General features: G+C 36.2%; 1 pseudogene; it reads right to left on the bottom strand.

Moving 5' to 3' along the window:
• Nucleotides 1–1581: 1581 nt before the first annotated feature.
• On the bottom strand, nucleotides 1582–15848 carry LOC125656506 (tyrosine-protein phosphatase non-receptor type 2-like; annotated as a pseudogene).
• Nucleotides 15849–16117: the final 269 nt, after the last annotated feature.

The following is a 16117-nucleotide window of genomic DNA, read 5'->3' on the forward strand; positions in this document are numbered from 1 at the left end:
TATTAGCAATGATAGCTTTCATTCATATGTCCATTTGATATATCCCTGTGAGCTCGAAATAAAGGACACCACAGAGTCGTCCACTTCTGCTTCATACTTAGATATTTTATTGAAAGTAGACATTAACGGCAAACTAACAACTCAACTGTATGACAAACGGGATTATTTCAGCTTCTCCATCGTCAACTTCCCACATTTATGTAGCAATATTCCATTATCACCTGCATATGGTGTTTATATATCTCAACTGATTCGATATGCAAGAGCTTGTTCTGGGTATAATCAGTTTTTAAATCAAGGTAAGCTACTGACAAACAAGTTGATGGTACAGGGATTTCAACAGTCTCGATTGAAGTCAGCATTTCGCAAACTTTATGGTCGTTATAACGATCTAGTTCGTCAATACAACCTCGTATTGGGTCAAATGCTGTCTGACGTGTTTCATACCGATTGTTAAGCCGTTCTTGGCACACTGATTTTGACTGCGGATAACTCCGTTTACATGATCGGGATATGGGGCTCACGGCGGGTGTGACCGGTCGACAGGGGATGCTTACTCCTCCTCGGCACCTGATCCCACCTCTGGTGTGTCCAGGGATCCGTGTTTGCCCAACTATCTATTTTGTATTGCTTGTACGAGTTATGAGATTGATCACTGTTCGTTATATTCACATTGCATCATACACGCATGTACTTGAGTAGTATAAATTTATTAAACACCTAACGATAAAAATTTATAGTACACCTTTATAGCTTCATTTCAATGATATATATTAAATTCTCAAACTATTTCATAATTACATACGAGAAGTCAGAATCGCCAGCGTAGCCAAACTACTTATATCGTTACAGTACTTATCTTCCTGTCACAGTTGATCATTTTCTTTCTAAAAACTTAACTTGTATTCGTCTTTTGTAAAATCACTGGAGAAGTATTTCAAATAATTTTCCCGGGGGCATGTTACGTATAACATACCAAGAGGGAAAGAAGGCGAAAGTTAGATCCCACACACACATACTCATGTACGGTTCCTGTATCAAATGTCATTTAATTTTTAAAATACACCGTAAGCTCATTCTTCACATAAAGATTATTAATGACCATAACATGAATATTCTTGATGTAAGGTCATTTGCACCATTTCTAAAGGTCTAAAAATTAAAAATTGATTAGAGTCTTAATATATCTTACTAATGACAATTTTTTTTAATCAATACTGATAAAAAATAATCCATATGATCAAAGAATATGTCCTGGCCTTGACCCATGGTCACAGTGTCAAGTTCACTTTTTAGAAAATACAAACCCTGTCCTGACCATATCAAGTAATGAAGAAACATTTAGATTTCATACTTACAACAGATTTTCATGTTAACTGAGGCTGCTTTAGGGCCTGACCCAAAGACATATGGTCAAGTTCAAGGTTTTTATGTCACACAGCTCCGACGGAAGACCTCTCGTTGCTTTGCAACGAGCTTTGCTCTAGTCTCTAAATATAATCATATTCATAATCAGAGAGCAATTAATTTTCATGTGGTCTTTGTCTCAATAATGATATACATTTATCCCCTGTAGCGTAAAATTGCAATGTAAATGTATTTGATAAAATCAGAATAGAAAACGTAAATTCCTAAATATACGCGAGGAATTTATTATCGCGTGAATTCTAACATCACTCGTGAAATTAAATTACTCGCTTTTAATTTTATATTACCAAACCTCCCCGTTGCAAAGGGAACACTCTTTTATTAGTCTACCGTAGCCGGTTGAAATGAAAATGTGAAACTTTATATAAAAACAGCAAATAAAAAAAATATAGAATCAAATCACAATTCATTGGTGAAGATTTTATTTTGATTCCTATGACACAAATCAAATCACCTACATCTATGAATGATATCATAGAAGGTAATACGTACGGCGTTTTGAATCATAGTCATCCTGTCTTTCCGCATTACCTTGACAAACCCCACTACATTGGCCCTGTGGTGGGTATCTCCGTATCTGGACAGAACATCAAGTGCAATGAACGTCCCAGTTCGACCTATCCCTGCACTATAACAACAAAAAATTTAAAAAAAAATCATTAAAAATCTAAATTAATTTCTTATGAAAGATTCGTAAAAATTGTGGAAATCAATACAAATAGGACATATTGAATTCTAAAGGAATGATTTCTTATGAATGGATAGCCGTATTTTGTGTGATTATAGTAGTTCTCCATGGCAATAATGTAGAAAATTTGATATGTTTTCATGTTTTCAAATATTGGTTGGGATTCAAAAAGGTTCATTGATTTTGAAAATTATGAAGGTGGAAACATCACAAATACACATGTAAGACATATGTAAATGTGGTACATGTACGTCAAAATGTTCTACCAATTAGGGTTGTTTTTACCTGCAATGCACAAGAATGGGATCTTGAGATGATTTCATTTTGTGTCGGAAGTGGTGATGGAATGTGACAATGTTCAACGGATTAGGTGTCCTGTGATCTGGCCATCTTGTATAGTGAAATTGTACAACCATCCTTGACCCTGTGACCTAGAGAAGTGATCAATATTTCATCGCATGGTAAATTTTAAATACAAACAATAAATCAATCAAAATTAAATTGCGTGTGCTTTTTTTTTAAATCCATACATACTTTTTTCTTGCTCACTATCATTTTTCTGATAATATAACAGGCATATACTTTCTCTTCCAGCAACGTGACGGAAAATGGATTGACATCGAGTTCATGTCCTTCACTTGGCCAGTACTGATGACACTTCACCTTTATATGGAAGATCACAAGTATATCATACGCTTAAATAAATTAAAAAAACATCTTCTGGTTTACGCAACAGACATATTATAGAGCCTCCTATGTAAATATTAGATGAGTGGCCATGACTTTCCCGATTTTTTTCATCGACATTTAAAGGACAGTAACTTCTTTTCCTTAAAATTATAATGTGCTATAGTGTATCAGGAACAATTAGTACAAACAAGAATAAACTGATACATGGAATGATACACATTTTTGGCCGAACTTACTTGTAATAAGAAAAAATAGAAAATGCCCGAAAAATTAAGCGACTTGTAAATTTTCTATGCTGTTCAAAGAGTTGAAATACATCAACCCTTCCCATAAAACTCTATACAAATTTTCTAAACAGTTAAGGCTTAATTGTGAAATCATGGGAGCACATTACATTCCAAACAGTAAATTGCATTCATCTTACATATAAACAAAATTAATTCAGTTTCTATTTTCATCATATTAAGGGAAAATTTGTTTGTAGCAAGAAATTTTCAAACGGTATTTTATTTCATGAGTATACACAGTCACCAAAATAAATCATAAATGTTGAAATCTTTAACAAGTCTCCATTATCCTGTCAGTGTGGTCTAGCGGTGGTTATCTATACGGTGATCGAGTGTATATATTATGGTCAGGATTATATTTTGAAAGTTTGAACTGCTAGACGTGTGCAGATCTTATCTGCAAACCTTTCGTCCCTCTATGAGGTTGGTCAACATCGCGATATATTTAACGTGTTCCTGCCAGACCATCCACCAGTGGACTACAAAAGTGTTTTCTCTTGGACCTACATAAAATAACATACTATTTGTTTAGCAGTGCTAATAATCCTAAAATAAGACATCGCGTGTGAAGGCAGTTTATATTTTGATTTTTTGTTCAATACGTATAGAGAGCTCATTAATCATGACCTCACCACTTGAGGGTAGATATTTTAACAACTATTCATATATCATAACTATATGAGAGCAATACTCACCTTGACAGGCAATATATTCCATTATCACCTGCATATGGTGTTTATATATCTTAACTGATTCGATATGCAAGAGCTTGTTCTGGGTATAGTCAGTTTTTAAATCGAGGTAAGCTACTGACAAACAAATTGATGGTACAGGGATTTCAACAGTCTCGATTGAAGTCAGCATTTCGCAAATTCTATGGTCGTTATAACGATCTAGTTCGTCAATACAACCTCGCATTGGGTCAAATGCTGTCTGACGTGTTTCATACCGATTGTTAAGCCGTTCTTGGCACACTGATTTTGACTGCGGATAACTCCGTTTAGGATGATCAGGATATGGGGTGTGACCGGTCAACAGGGGATGCTTACTCCTCCTAGGCACCTGATCCCACCTCTGGTGTGTCCAGGGGTCCGTGTTTGCCCAACTATCTATTTTGTATTGCTTCTAGGAGTTATGAGATTGATCACTGTTCGTTATCTTCACCTTTTATTCACGTCTACCATCCATGTTCTATAAATAAATACACATAATGCATTAATAAAGGACCCCCTCTCTCTCAAACACAAACATATATATATATATATATATATATATATATATATATATATATATATAAAGCCAAATGCAAAAATAATTATACAAAGCACTTAAATGACCAACAACACGAACAACCAGACCTTCAAACCTCCGAGGTAACCCGTTCTTTACTCAGGACAAACGAAAACAACCACACAACCTGGCCATCACTAACAGAGAATATCAACAAAACTACAAAAAACTACATACAAATCATCCCAGTACCACAACCACACTAAATCTACAAATGCCCTAACACCGCATACCACACGTTTCTAGTCCTGAGGTCTACTAATCAATGTCAAAAGCGGAGGGAATAAAAACATATCTATTCGCGCCAAGAGCCGATCCACAATGTGGAAATAAACAACACACAAAGTTAAAAATTTAACGCAAACGTTTTAATTTTAAAATCCTCAGGCCGTAGATTTCAAAATTGTTGCAAACATGGGTTTTATATACACACCTCAATGTGATTTTCATTTATGTAATCTGAAAGGAATCCGTCATCAGGTTCTAACAGAACTCTCGAATGATCATATACATAAATAGAAATACAGTTGACATGGTGAAATTCATCAAGCCAAATCCTTAAGGAGGGGACATGATAAGTAGGTTTATATCCTTAATATTACATGGGAAAGTTGATTTGAATCTGTTTTCAGCTTGTTTCTTCTATTTTCGCCGTATTACAGGGAAACCTTTCACCATACGGAATCGACTACAAAGGAAAGAACGAAGGGAATATATGGGTGCCGTAACTGGAGAGTGTTTAACATACACAACTCCTAATATCGTTACGATAGAAAGTGCACTGATGCTATGGCACGTTAAGGCATTATATCAAATGTCTATAATGCAGTTTATTTATCACGAACGCATTCTCTAACGGTCTTGAAAATGTACGTACTCATAGAATATTACCGTACCTTAAATTCCTTCATAAACCCGGCGCTTTCGCTCGCTTCCTTTTCTAACATTTAGAAGATCTTTTACAGCTATGTCCTTGGCTACTGACAAATTATTATAGTAGACGGCTTCTTCCGGGTTTTCACTCTGGGGTTCCTCTTCCAGGTCCTCAAAATGAAACAAACACAGAGGTAATGTCTGTGTACAATTCGTTTCTATCTAAAAAAAAAAAATAAATAAACAAACAAACATCGGAATTATAAAGGGAGGATATTCCATTATTCAAATCTGGAAATCGCGATATTTAGTCAGCAGTATATCTAAGTGGAATATGATACTATACGATAATTTCAGCTGTACATCGCTGGATTCCTTCCAACGACAATTGCACTAACACCATCTTATAAACACGTTGACAAATAATTAGGCAAAGGATCAACTCAGGAAAACAAAAGAAGAAGAAAATACTATTAGTCCGAGTCTGGTTTTCGTCTTCACAAAAAATCACCCACAAACAAAAAGCTTACCCACAATTCTTGTGGATGGTCACCCAAGGCTGAGTAAATGTAATTGATTGTATTTCAATGCCTTTAGTATGTGGACATAGACCTACACTCTTAATAAACTCTTTTAGAACGATGTACTAGCATGATGCATGCATTTATTTATTTATTTATTTTTTACACATTTTGCGTTTTCTATGATATATCATTAGTGATGATTTTGTAATGGTATATATCCGGTCTTAATTACTTTCGGGTTAACTACTTACTCGATATACATTTATTGTACAAGACATTTATTTCTGGCAGCAATAAATCATGTCACGGATGCATGATATATGTATTTGAATTATAAGCATAAAGATCCGAAGACTTACATACAGATATAGTACTACATGTATATCGTTAAAACATGTAGTGATTGTTCCATCTCCAAAGGCCGACATTAAATGTGATATTCAAGGGTCTTTAATTCGGATACTTTCAAAGTTGAGGAAGGTTGCACGTGTTAAAGAATCAGACCGGTTTGCGGAAACAATAATCATGAAGCAGAAATTTCTGGATTCCATTTCCTGTGGGTCATTCATAGACTATTAGTATATAATGAGAAATATATGTGTACTATGATGATAAGGGTATAAAAAGGTGGGTTTTTTTTCCTACAAGAATCGCAACTGTCAACGTTGAGTGAGAAAGTGAACTATTCTTGTATGGCATGCCTTTTTCCTTCAGACATATACATCCATTGAAAATTACAGAATGAATTATTGGAATAAATTGACCATGGCGATGATACTTTCAATTAACTGCGTTTGTATGCAGTTTGCATTCTCTTTTAATAAGTGGATATGCATTCATACAAAATGTTTGAAGGAAAATATGCACATAATTGTGTAAGATATGAAAACAAGTCTTGAAATAAAGGTGTGGCGTGAAGCGGATTCAAACCATGACAAAAATAATCACAGCATACACTACCAGTGGTGCAGCTTACTGAGCAATTTTAAGCACATGTAATACCCGAGTTTATATGAACCAGGTTTTCAAAAACAGTTTCCACAATTTCTGTCAGATTTTCGTGAATTTTGTCACAAAGGTAGGGGTGTTCTTAAAATACTATTGTAAACTATTTCTAAGATTGTAACTTATCAAAATATCAACAACAACAAAACCGCAGAGGCAAGCCTGCCTTGAAGGACCCAAAGGTCTAAATATATGCCAAATTCGGTACTTAAATGGGGAAAATGCTGTTTATCTCAACTTGAAAGATTAATTTTAAGAGTGTAAACAATAAATTATAGGATTTAAAATGAAAATATTAAAAAAAATCATAATTATGTACGACGGAAAATAACTAAGGAAACTTGACATAAGAATGTGACCTTTTTCTGTAAAACTGTTCTCCCTTTTAGGTATTTTATTTTGTTACCCTGAATTAATCCTTAAGGTCTTGTATAGTAGAAATGAAATTAATTAAATGCTTATGATGTTTATGAACGCAACATTGTATTTTGTTGACCATAAATGTACAAACTTCACATATACGTGTCCTTCCCACCTGTTACTATCAAAACATTACCTGACGACCTCTGACTTTCGGTATTATTGGATAACGATTGTGTTGACGAATCTGAATGCTTCTGTCGTGTAAACCTACGAGGAATAATCATTACAAGCACGCCGTCACTAGTAAAATATTTAGATACGAAGAAGTTCAAAGATATATCAAGATATCAAAGCAAGCCAATCTAAAATAATCTAAAATCTAAAATAAAAGGCGGTGAAATTTCTGAATGGCGATAAACATGATTAATTTCCCACAAGGGAATTTTGTGTAAAGGTGACGATAACGAACTATTATTAATCTCATAGTTCCTATAAAGAATTCAAAATAGAGAGGTGGGCAAACACGGGCCCATGGGTATACCAGTGATGGGATCAGGTGTCTTAGAGGAGTAAGCATACCCTGTCGACCGGTCACACCCTCCGTGAGCCCTAGGTAAATGGAGTAGCCCTTCACCCTGTGCACAAAAGCATGTTCCTAAACGTAGGATACATATGAATACATTTAGTGTTTCTAACTTGAACATGGAAACTGCCACAATCACGGCTATGAGAACAAGGAAAAAACTTCTCACTCCAGCACCAATGGCCGTCATAGAAACATCCGGTGATTCGGAGGACTGCACATTTTGTTACAAAATTGACCGTAATACCCAGCGTTACATCCACTACACGCTCCAGTGACCCTGTCACAAGTCCGGGGACTACACTGGGGGCCACACTGGTGCTCACATGTGTATCCATAACGAAAGTCAACACACCCAATGGTACATTTTCCGTTTCCTTGTTCACACGTGTTTCCTATGCAGTGTTGGTTACACTGTGACTTGCACGTATTTCCCCAGTACCCCGTGATACCCCGTGATACAGCCCTCGGTACAGTATCCATTAGATGGATTGCATGTAGAATCTGTATTGAATAATTTATGTAATGAATTATGGTTTTCCGAAATACATGTTAGATCTACATGACTATTTTCATACATAGGATAGAAATATGCCAGTGGACTTTCAGTAGACTGAAGTACACAGCTCCATCCTGTGATAATTAGTTAGCCTGTAGGGCGTTGTAGAAAAAAAATAAACGTTTCCTGTGACTGTTTATGTGTATGTCTGCCACGGAGAAGTCACACTTTTTTTTTTTTTTAGAATTATTGATCTCCTACCGGTTTGTAAAACTGAAGGGAGCTATAGTTTTCTACTCCATATGTCCATCTGTCGATCTGTCCCATATTGGTTGTCCAGACTTTTTCCGTTATGCTTACGTGGATTCATTTGAAACCTGCAGTATAGTTTCGGAGCGGCAAACTCTAGTTCGAATTTTGTAACGTTTAATGGAAAAGTTCTAAAGAAATTATTTTTTATTTTATACGTTTTTATTTATCAAGGTTGTGTTTCGATGAAAATGCGGAAAGGATAAAAAGATAGGACGTCTGAATAGAAACAGTTGTAGCCTCGATCGCTGATGTTGTAAAAAAAAAAAACATACTTCATTAATTTGACATTTAAGACCAATAATCACAAATGGAACACATCAATGAAAATACATAAAAAAAGGTGTTAATTGCACGAGTATGTTTGTGTAGTCGGTGAGCGAAATATGATGTGTTGGCAGCTGTAAATTCATCGCTTTTCTGCAGCTGTGGGTAACACTCGAAATCAGCCTTCAAATGATTAATAGTAAGTTGTATTTTGAAGTCCTTTATAAGTATTTAACATACAGATAAAAGTGTTATATCGGTGTGTTGTTTTATGTCCCATTTGAAGGATTGTTTGAATATTTACATCACGTATTTTGTGCAAAGTCTACTATTTCAATCCTCATAAAAACTGTATGAACAACAAAACATTAAATCAATTCGATACTGGTTAACATGGTGACTTGGTATCAATGTATCGGGTCACAGTTGAAGGTCAAACAACATCAAATGTAGATTTCCATGCGCATCAAGCACAGTCGTTTATTAATGGGGGACCGGGAGGGAAAATGTATTGCTTATGTAATGTTTGACTTGCAGACAATAAGCATCTGAGATGCATTTTAAAATACAAAACAAGGTAGTTTTCTGATACTTACGACACGCTCCACTAATGATGTCAGAAGTTGAACAATTCCGACATGGTATACATGATTCCCCATATGTTCCTACGTTGCAACCTTAAAAATGGAATTAAAAAGATCCATCGTTTTCTGCTTAGCTACATGCGACTAATGAACGATATTTCTTTTTTCTTACGAGCTCGAGTAGAATAAATATCGAACAATATTTTGAAAGACTTAGAATAAAACTGTCCTACCCGTGATATCTATAGCTGGCAAATGAATTTGTGTATTATTAAAGATAAATAATTTGAAACTGTTTTAACCTTTACATTGGTTTAAAGTTTCTTTTTTGATAATATCATATTGATTGACATCATTGCATATATAAAATGAAACTTTTCCAAACTGACTCCGCTAGTCCTCTCTAAATATCGACCAGTAGTTAATATTCAAGATATAGGAAACGTTTTAAGTTATAAATACTAGTGTTCGTACCGTCTATTTTCAATTTATATAGCCTCTAGAGAGATATTTTGGGGTATTTTACTATGTTTGTTTTAGAGTTCACATAATTGATAGTTCCTGATTGTTAAATTCAACTGGTAACCCGCTTTCACACGATCTTTTGTTTACAAACAGGACCTCTTGATGTTTTTTTTTTCAAAAATAAAGTGTTATGTCAAATTCAACTGCCGTCGCGTGCAATTATCATGAGGGAGATTTACGGTAGCTGCAACAGTCGTCATATGGGTAATAATATTTCGATATTTAATCGTAGCAGTTATAATTATACCTGTGAATTTGAGGTGTAATTTTACCCCCAAATTATAGTGCATTTTAATATGGCTTCCATAGTCGCGCATTTAATCAGTGAAAGGCGAAAATAACGAACAGTGATTAATTGCAAAACTCCTATAAGGAATACCAAAAGAGAGTTGGGCAAACACGGACCCTGGACATACCATATGTGAAATCAGATGCCTAGAGGGAGTAAGCATCCCCTGTTAACCGGCAAACCCGCCGTGAGTCTTGATCACGTAAATGGAGTTACCCGTTGCCAAAATTAGTGTGTGCAGAATGGCCTAATAATCGCTATGAAACATCAAACAGCATTTGACCCAATGGTAGGTTATATGGCCAAACTAGATCATTATAACGAACATAGAATTTTCGAAATCCTGACTTTAATCGCGACTGTTGAAAAACCTGTAATATTAACTTGTTTTTAAGTAGACCATTTTGGCTCGCCGTAATACCAAAAAAAAGACCTTCACGTGGGATCATCTAATTTACAATTTTAATAAAAGACTTTTTTTTTCAAATATCGATTCAGTTTCAATTGATACTTTATCAATATAACTGAAGACTATTTTATTTAATTGTTTTAAACATGTATTTAACTCAGGTTTACCTGAGCATATTTATGTTATGGTTATAAGAAAATATTTCATTTTTAGAATTGGTCCTCGCCTGTTTCATGTAATTTAGCTCAGCTCAAGTCTTCAGGTTAATCTAAACATTGACAAGGGAATGTCTAAATGCTGATTCGGTGCTTTCTTAAGTATCTAAGTTACTTTCTTTAGAAATGGGGGACTACACAAATAGATAGTTGAATCAAGACTTTCCTAAAGTTATGTAAAGTGAATACTCTCACAGTGGCCGAAAAGTTTGAGGCAGCTGTGAATTTATAGTAGCATACCCACACATTTTTTTGGCATAAGGAGTGTTATTTCTTATTGACCTTTGGATTCCAAGGGATACTATTAAATTTACTTATTGCAAAGTTTAGATAAGAACATTGTAACATATTGGATCAATTTGTCTTTTTTATGGTGAAATTTCTGCAATTCACTAAAGTTTCGGCCCTTCTTTTCAGACCATTCTTATTTTAAATGAAAAAGATTACTCCACAATTCAGATCAGGTAAATTACATCTTCGGTGTGGAATATGAGTGTTGTTCATATGAGTTTTACTCAAGCAGGATTTAAAACTAGATTACTTGATCCATGTTTAATTAATTAAAAACTGAATGCGACACAGGTGTGAATATTGACATACGTAATTCAAATTACCAAGATATGCCGGGTATTTCATAATCAATTAAGCATTTCGTATAACCTCTCATTGCACGTGTGGAAAATAATAGATGTGGTTCTAGTATTATCTTTCTTTTTAAATATAAGCTTTTAATTGTCTGATATGGAAATCCTTTTGTAATACGCTGTGATTTGCTGTGATGATAATCATAGTGTCACTGTAGCATAATGATATGATATTTTAACCTCTATATTGATTGCTGATAACGCATTGTGACATTACCATAAACTTCTATTTCACAAATCTCTAGCACAAGTCCAGTCTTTTCAAGATGATCATCTTCGGTGGCGTCGTATGTGGTCTCCACGATGACGTATCTTGCTGTTTCTTTACAAGGGATGTCAATCACAGCTGGAGGCGTGGCCGGGCGGTTGTGTTGTCCTTGTAACAGTGTTTTTTTCTGTGACGTTAAGGTTGTAGTGGTGTCCGCGGATCTGTTTGATGCATCTAAGTAGAACTGGCGAAATCGGTATGGAGGCCATCCATCTGTGTATGACAAAAACAATTTAATTATATCATTATTCATTATAGCAAACAAATTCATTACTTGGCGCGTCTAATCTGCATACAAGGTTTTGATCTAAATAAAAAAAATGTATGTTATGCATCTTCATTCCTTTGACTATTTCGTTCTGTAATCTTATTATTTTTTTTTTTTTGGTAAACTGGTTTTGTGTATAGTACAATCAAATTGAAAATATGCGGTATCCACTTCTAGGTACTATTTTTTCTTTGTCTAAGCAATTTCTACACTATAAGCTCCTATTGTTAACATGGTGGTAGTAACCGCTACGAACTCTCAAGTTCGCATCATTCTTTAGTTGAATTGATGTAGGGATACACCTTATTGACCGTTCGTCACAGCTTCCTGAATATCCTCGATGGATGGAGAACAACAAGAGCAGATCATTCATCTGAATACTATCTTAGCACTTGAACATGTACTAAATATACAGTAAGGAAATGTTTCTGAAAAAATCCGAAAATGGAGACGTCAAGTGGAAATCTATCTGTGTGCGAATGATACCATCCAGCTAGACGGATATATCTCAGATTGATAACGTTATCTACTGCGGAGAGAAGCAGATATAGAAAATATAATATACAATGGGGTCAAGAGGAAAACAAAAATGTCACCCAAGAAAGATTGAAGTTGAAGTAAACTACAAATTCTGGTCAGCAAAATATTTTTAACCATTTAACCAATATGTCACAGAAAGAGAAGTTAAAAGGACAAATCATGCATCAACTTTATGATATTGTAAAATACCGTGTAATTTCTCAATAATTGTAGAATATCAAAATCCTTCTGACATGCACATTTTCAATGCCCATAAAAATATTTCTTAAAAGAAGAATGTCCTTACTTTATAAGATTATGTAAAACCAAAAGTTCTCTGTGGAAGATATTTCCACAAAATTAACCACGCTAAATGTGTAAATATTTCAAACACGAGGGAAAATTAGAAAATTTAATTCCTTGCAATTCGCCCAACTTCATGTTCTCTACAATCGCACTAGCTTTAAAACCGTGAGAGGAGTCAAAACGACAAACCATTCACTCACTTTGTAATATTTCCTTAAAATTGACTAAGTTTAAAGTCGTGTATTTTTTTTTATAAAAAATTGAGGAAAATTAAAAGCATTTCCACCTGCATATGCATATCGTCCAAACACATGCAAACATTCACTGTAGTAAGAAGATCCTCGTTTGAAAATTGTAGGAGGAGTTAGCTGGACAAATTATGTACTCTCCATATAAAATTAATTTTCAAATAAAGTGGCAAAACTCGTACACAATTCGTAATACATGGCCTAGAGTGACCCACGAACAATCATCATAGCAAGTTTCATCTTGGCATGTGATAGAAAAATGGAAATAGAAAATAGACGGACTGACAGTCAGACATAGTTCGCTTTACTACGATACGTCCAATCAATAGATGTGTGTATAACAATGCCAAAAGAAGTTTAGCAAGTTAGAAGCCAAAGAAGTTTTCTGGCATGTCCGTCTTGATGAAAAATCAAGGTAAATTAGACTGCCTTCCATGTGAACTCTGTATCCAGCAATGTGATTAAAGAATAAGTGAAGATTTTGATCGAACGTTAACAATTGCTGATGACATTATGTTGGTGGGTCAAGGTGAAACTGACGAGGATGCTTGAGGAGACAATGCTTTGATACTGCAAAGAGTGATTAAGTGTTGCAATGAACGATACGTCATCCTCAACTCTGATAAGATGGTCAAAGAATTCAATAATATCACTAATAAGGGAATCAAACCTGATCTTAAGAAAGTTACTGCTCACTAGAAATGACGAAACTTATTATGAGGCGTCAGACAATTCTTTTCAATTATCTACTACTCTTGCACCAATACGGCAGCTAACTCGAAAAGACACGGGATTCTTGTGATCCACTGAATGCTAAAGATGTTTTCTTTTTCCAAGAAGCAAAACATGATTCAACTTCTGTCCAGTCTTAGCCCATTTTGACCCTGAGGAGAAACTTGTGTTACATGTAGAAAGTAGCGGGGGTGGTCTAGGCGCGGTTCTGATACAAGGTAGAAGGCCTACTGAGTATGCATCAAGGGTACTATCGACATAAGAGCAAACATTGACACATTTTGAACAAGCTCTCGCAATCCTTTTCAGTGCGCAGATATTTGGTCAGTATACTTATGGACGACAGATCCGTGGTAAACCATCACACAATTTGGAAACTGTTTTTCGGAAACTTATAAAAAACGTTTTCAAAATCTCTGATACAAAATAACGAAACTTAACAGATAAGATATCAGATTCTAAAATAATGAGAACTTGTTATTGCAGATAGTTTAAGAAGAACATACCTTAATTAACCAACTGAAATCGACGAAATGTATTGATGGTTCAAGTCAACTGAAACTTGAATGACTCGAGACTAATGTAAATTAAAGAAAATAAAGCCAAACATGTAGACCTTCACATCAAAACCATACAGTCAGGATCGCCAATCCGAAAGAGTGCTGTTAAGGAAATGTGCCAGCTATAATTTGATTCCTGGGGCAATTTGAGTACATACAACGGAATTGTTGCCAAAGGAAAATGTATCGTAATTGTGAGCGTCAATGCATTAAACGTCGTCTACACAGCTCACACAATGATTTCAATTTTATGCTGAGAAGAGCTAGAAGATATGTGTATTGGCCTGGAATCAATGCTGATTTGAAACATGAAACATCGTATTATTATGAAACTTGTTCAAAACTAAAACCACTTACTACGATACCCTTATTGAAACAACATGGTGATCCCTTACATCCCACCCTGTTTCCATCCAAAGGACGAAGAAACGGGCCCAACCAATGATTAAGGCTGGTACTACATGCCCCCTTGGAGGAACTATCCGAGGACGCCGGAGAGGGATCTGGGGGGAAAGGTCCAGGTACATGCTTCAGGGGGAACTGACTGAGACTATTATAACCCTACCCAAGTGAGGGCCCGGACAAGACTTGGGGTGCACACCCATAACTGAAAGGGATCTGAGTTCCTATGAATTTGTCGAAGTTCCAGGGCAAGCTAAGGGGGTAGCATCAACTTTCTCTATAAATATGATGACTTTAGCCCCTGCCTCCGTGTGTGGATCGGCCACACTGCTTACATTCTTGACTAAATCTGGCGTTAGTACCCATGAATCGACCTACAAGACTAACCCAATCACACTGCTTCCCGGGATGGACACTTCCTCTTCTAAGGCGCTGATAATACTGGTCATCACTATTCTCTCCGCAGCATAAGTGTGCAGCACCACTACGTCTAAGAGTTGCGCGATATCCAGGCTAATTACAAAGCCCTCCAACTCCCTATCCAAATGACGGGGACACATGATGACTGAGACAAAGGGTACGAAGAGAGCCATACCTAAATGTAATTAGACATCCTGTTTCTTCCGGGACGTCTGAACGTCATGGGAACCGTTTCCTTGCCCATGGTCATAGTGCTATGATCAAGGTCCAAACAAGCTTTCTACTGATGCAGAAATCCAATGCCAAACAACATCTGATCCGGCAGTGGGGCAACATACACATCAACATTATGATTCTTTTCTCCCAGGAGAAGCTCCACAAGACTAATAATGAATCCCCTTATCCTGGCATTATCCCCTGCCTGTACTAGGGTAACATGCTGTTTAATTTGAACGTTGGGTTCGAGCTCCTTGTAGAGTCAGGTGGACAAAACAACAAACTCTACTCCAGTGTCCACCACTACCTATAGTCGTACTCCTTGGACTATCATTTTGGCTTAAAACCCGGAGTCGGGCGTATTTGCCCGATGAGGGCAGGCAGTTTTCCACGTGATCCTCCAACATGCTCACAGCACACGTCCTCGGTACCCTCATTCTCATTGCCACAGATACCTCCAGCAATGTTTCTCCTTGGACTGCGGCTTATTCCTGCGCCTTTGCTGGCTCCTCACATTCCTTGGGTGACGAGTCCGTGTCCGTCTCCTCCTCCTGAACAAGACAGTCCTTCCGATCCGACAAGTCCCACGAATCCTCCTGGGAGTCCTTTCCATTCCCATGCTCCCCTTCACAAAATCCTGGTAGTTCGGGCACCATTATTTCCTCAGGGAACTTGAATCCACCCTGGACACATGGCTCAACCAAGG

This window comes from Ostrea edulis, chromosome 8 (assembly GCF_947568905.1).
Source record: "Ostrea edulis chromosome 8, xbOstEdul1.1, whole genome shotgun sequence".
NCBI classification, from domain to species: Eukaryota; Metazoa; Mollusca; class Bivalvia; order Ostreida; family Ostreidae; genus Ostrea; species Ostrea edulis.